The sequence below is a fragment of the Rhincodon typus genome, chromosome 2 (assembly GCF_021869965.1).
Source record: "Rhincodon typus isolate 14 chromosome 2, sRhiTyp1.1, whole genome shotgun sequence".
Taxonomy (NCBI): Eukaryota; Metazoa; Chordata; class Chondrichthyes; order Orectolobiformes; family Rhincodontidae; genus Rhincodon; species Rhincodon typus.
The window spans coordinates 68,114,152-68,119,104 of record NC_063333.1 but is presented as its reverse complement, the minus strand read 5'-3'; the positions used below and the strand labels follow the sequence as shown (position 1 = coordinate 68,119,104).

Sequence of the window (4,953 nt, the reverse complement as noted above, 5' to 3'; positions counted from 1 at the left end):
AATTGTAACCCCACCCCTTTTTATTTTGTGATGTCTCAAGTAAGTTAATCACTCTGTAGGAGGTGTAAAACTTGTTGAACAGCTGCTCTTGGCTGTATAATGAATGGTGCAGACTCCATCCGCTACCACTGAACTGAATGAAATGAGAACTTCTCCACCATAATAATTCCCTTCCCCACTGCCTGCATGAATCACAACTCTCAGAAAATTAATTTTGTGTGAAAATACCGGCATTTAATTAAGCTGCATAAAATATTTTGCAGTACCCTGGTCTCGATATTCTTTTCCATTGACACTTACGCAACAAGAGTTTGTCGTGTGGCAATCCAACAGTGAAGGGCTTATTAAAAAAGTAACTTGTGTTAGTATCATCAGCAAGGAAAGCTCTTACCATCAATGAAATGTGTATTCATTAGTTTACTTGCAATTATAATGTAGGGAAACACAACAACCAATTTACACACAATGCTGTGCCATATGCATTGATACAATTGACCAGTTAGTTTCTTCTGGGGATATTGACGGAGGTATAAATTCCATCCAGGACATCACGAAACCGCACTTGTTCTTCCTTCAGTAAGGTACTGGTTTTTCTCTGTCACTCACAAGGCAGAATTTCAAATGGTAGCAATCCCTCAGAACATAACCTGAACCCATACTGAGGCAGAAGTATCAAAGTAGACCTGGAAAGGCAAGATATCTCAAAAATTTGAACAACAGGTTATGTGAACTTGTCATTCTGTGCAGTTTAAATGCAAGTGATATTTTCCATTAACAGGAGGCTGCAATCAGATACAAAGGAGAACAACAAGCGAGAGTTGCAGGAGGGTGAAGATGTTTAATGCACATAGATATAGAGTCAACAAGAAAGTAGATGGAGACAAAAACAGGAATGAACACAATTCATGTGAGGAGAAAGAACAAATGACTCTCAGGAAGAGGTCAGGTTTTACTTTGGCAGAAAAGGGGACAGAGATTTTGGAAATATTGGAGAAGCTGGACAAAGAGGTCTAAAACCTGGAAAGCTGTGTGAAACCTCGGTCTGTAAAGAGATGAGTCCTTTCCCAGCTTCAGTGTATTGTGAACTGCCAGTCAATACTTTCATACTTCAAGATTTGACAAAAAGAGGAGACTACTAAGGGCTCTGAGCGTCGTTCCTCCTCTGGCTGAGTGTCTCCTGGCATCGCCCTATCTCTTTGTCAGAAAGGGATATTCCACCTCCACATTTCCCCACACAATGCTGTCACCTTGAGGACCAATCTCTGGGGTGATGGAGGGTAGGATTTTATACAGATAACCAGCAAGCCATGAGGGTGACCTGAAATGTTTCTTCCTTAACCACCTGCAGAACTGTCGCTATGAGGCGATCACCAGACTGTGCTTCCAGACTCTCCAAGCATGGCATTCCCAGCGAGGTGTCTGTACCTGAGCCAGTGTTGGGGTAATAGTTAGGTGCAAGAGGCAGCCTCAATGAGGCTTCTTCTAGAGTCTCTGAACTCACCTATTCGGTGTCATGAAGGCCCCTCCCAGCAGAGTAGGCCGTTTCCCTGCCAGAGCCAGTGCTATCCTGTTGGCACCTTCAAGATAGGAGAGGGAAGGTTTTCCAGCCAGTGGTGTGTAACGAACGAGAGTGGCAACAGGATTAATATGAGAGTTACAGTGGAATGAAAAATGGTACTTACAGCCTCAGTTAATGGGACATGTCTCAGCAGTAACGATCTGGGCTTCTCCTGCAAGGACCACGGTTTTCTCTCCTTAGTGGGTGAAGAGCCAAATGTTGGGAACCCCTCCACCCACCCTGGTGCTTTCTGCCCTACTCTGGGGTGGCTGCTCCTGTTAATGGCAGAAAGGGAGGGATTGAGTGAGCCGAAAGGAGCTACCACAGCTCTTAGTCCTGGAGCAGGGAGGCAAAAGATGATGAAGTGTCTCGAGCAAGTGATAAAGTAATGCACAGGACATGCAGGCTCAACAGCGTGGGGGAGGGGTAAGAACGAGTGCAAATGAGGGATGATGGTGATGTGCAGAGCATGGACCTTGCTGAAAGGTGGGTACAATAGCAAAGATAGAGTGACTGTGAGGTAGCAGGAAGAGGAGTGCGGTGATGGTGAGGAGAAGATCATTGAGCTTGTTTATTGCTGACATTCTTCCATACCCTAGAGATGGCACTGCCCAGGTGACAACCACAGGCCAAGCAGTTAGGGTCAGGTTGCATGACCTCCTCTGCCAGCCCTCCTTTGGATCACCCCATCCACCAGATCTCTGAGTCCCTGTTGGAGAAATGCACAACCATTTATCCCTTCTCTGGCATGTTTAGAATGACTGTCCATCACCAAGTAGGACAGCATCAGGATGCCAGTGCTCGCCCGAGTGCATAGCAGCCTTTTAAAGATGACAAGGGTACCAGTGATGCTTGCCTTTTGGCAGATACCCAGTGAATAGTGAACTCTTTCCGATCAGCCGGTGGCAGAAGGGGGCTAGAATCAGGGACGGTAGACACCATAAGAGCAGGGTAGGTAATTAATGAGGCAAGTTGAGTAAGATGGTCAAAATGTCTAGCTAGGCCTCATGGACAGAAAGGTTCTATGAAACTCAATATAACTCTCAGCCAAAAAAAACAAATTCAGCCCACAAACCATGTTTCCATAAACAGTATTAAACAGGAGCTGTAAATAACGTATTAAAGAATTGCATGCAGCTCCAGAGCTTCAGGTTATGCCTCAGATGCTGCCCCACTATCTATTTGTTTTTAGAATTTGAAATAGCTAACGTCCCACCACTGACCATTGCAAAACTTCACTAGTGACAGCCTGCCACCCTGAAAATAATCTTCTTAACCCTATTCCCTGCTTCCAGACCATTAACCACTTGATCAACCAAAAGCAGAACTGAACCAGCTAGATAAATAAATCAAAGGCTAGAAATTCTGAAACGAGTACTTTACCTGCCGACTCCCAACAGCCTACTTTACTAAGTGCATGTCAGCAATGTGTTGGAATACAGTACACTTGCCTGGATCAGTAACTCAACAACGTTCAAGATGCTTAATTCCATCCAGGAAAAAAGCTGCTCCCTTAAATCCATCCAGGACAAAGTTAACCCTGTTAAGAATCATACAATCCCTACAATGAGGGAACATTTGGCCCAACCAGTCCACACTGACCCTCAGAGCATCCCACCCAGACCCATCCCCCATAATCTACACATCCCTGAAATACTACAGGCAATTTAGCATGACCAATCCACTTAACCTGTACATTGTTGGACTGTGGGAGGAAACCCATGCAGATACAGGGAGAACATGCAAACTCCACACAGACAGTCACCCAAGGGTGGAATTAAACCCAGGACCCTGGCACTGTGAGGTAGCAGTGCTAACCACTGAGCCACCAGGCCACCCACAAGTGTGCAACTCATAGCTAGAATTTGACGCACTTGGTCAGTATGGGGATCATACCCATGACTTTGGCATTATTAGCACCACGCTCTAACCAGCTGAGCTAACTGACCGCCACTAACATTTGCCCCATCCACTAGCTTAATCATTTACTTCTTCAGCCTAGGAGCATTGGTGCTGTGGTACATATCAGATTCAAAGCAAAAACACATCAAGGTTTCTTTGATGACTCTAAAACTGGTGAGCTCTAATTCTTAGAAGGAAAGGGCAACAGATGGATGAGAACACGACCGCCTACAAATTGCCCTCCAAAGCACACACCAGCCTGACCAGGAAATATATCACATATATCCAATCCCTTCATAGTTTCTCAAAATGCTGAACCTCCCTTCTTAACAGCACTGAGGTACACCTACATCCTATGGACTCTAGCTTTTAAAGAAGATAACTTTTTTAAGGACAATTTGAATAATGCCGGCCTTGTCCATGACAGCTATAGTCTGTTAAAAAATAAACAAAGCTAAGCTGTGAGGTAGACTGAAGGAAATTGCGAAGGGATATTGTACAGTTAAAAGATTGGGGAAAAACTGACAAATGGAGTAGAATGTGGATAAGTGTGATATCATTCTCTTTGGTCGGAACTATAGTAAAGCAGAAGAATTGTTTTTGAAAATGGCATCTTTTCGAGGCTTCGGGGTTGCAAACATGCAGATACAGCAAGCAGTCAGGAAGGCACATGACATGTTAACGTTTATTGCAAGTGAGTTAGAGAATAAAAGTGAAGAGTTGTGCTGCAATTACATTAGTTGTGGGTGAGACTATACCTGGACTACTGTGCATAGCTTTCACTTCCGTACTTAAGGAAGGCCATATTGTTTTACAGGGAATGTAGTATATATTGATTCCTGGGTATGAGGACAACCATATGAAGTGAGATGACAGGGGCATATATTCTGTCAAGTTTAGAAAAATGAGAGGTGATCTCACTGAAATGTATAAAAAGCTTGACGACTTGGCAGGATAGATGTCCAGGGATGTGCAGGCTTAAGTGGGTTAGCCATGGGAAATGCAGGGTTGCAGGGATAATGTGTCAGAGTGGGATGCTCTTCAGAGGGTCGGTGTGGACCCAAGGGGCAAATGGCATATTTCCACACCGTAGAGATTCTATGATTCATACAGATGTGAGAAGTTACTTCCCCTCGCTGCTGATTCTAGAATTCAGGATGCAAGGTCAGCCATTTAGGACAGAGCCTTCTTATTGTAAATAATGGAGTGATATTTACATTTCTGCATGGCACTAATTTTGAATCTAGAGAACTTTTCAAAGTTATGACCTATGCATCTATAATTTCCTTGTCTTCTTTTACTGCTTGGGATGGAAACTGTCAGGTCATGAAGATTTGTCTATCTTAAATCCTGTACTTTCTCCAATACTATTTTTCACTTAAATTAGATCCACTATGCTTCTGTCTTTGATTTGTTTCTAGTTTTGTTTGTACAATTGGTATTGTTTCCTCTTCCTCTGAAACAGATGAGAATATTTGTTTAACAAGTCTCAC

The 4,953-nt window shown here is 43.7% G+C and overlaps 1 non-coding gene across 1 annotated transcript; it reads right to left on the bottom strand.

The window, feature by feature from the left end:
• Positions 1-3,433: 3,433 nt before the first annotated feature.
• Positions 3,434-3,507, bottom strand: trnai-aau. Its single transcript has one exon. It is a non-coding gene; the product is annotated as a tRNA-Ile (tRNA).
• Between the last annotated feature and the right edge of the window lie 1,446 nt (positions 3,508-4,953).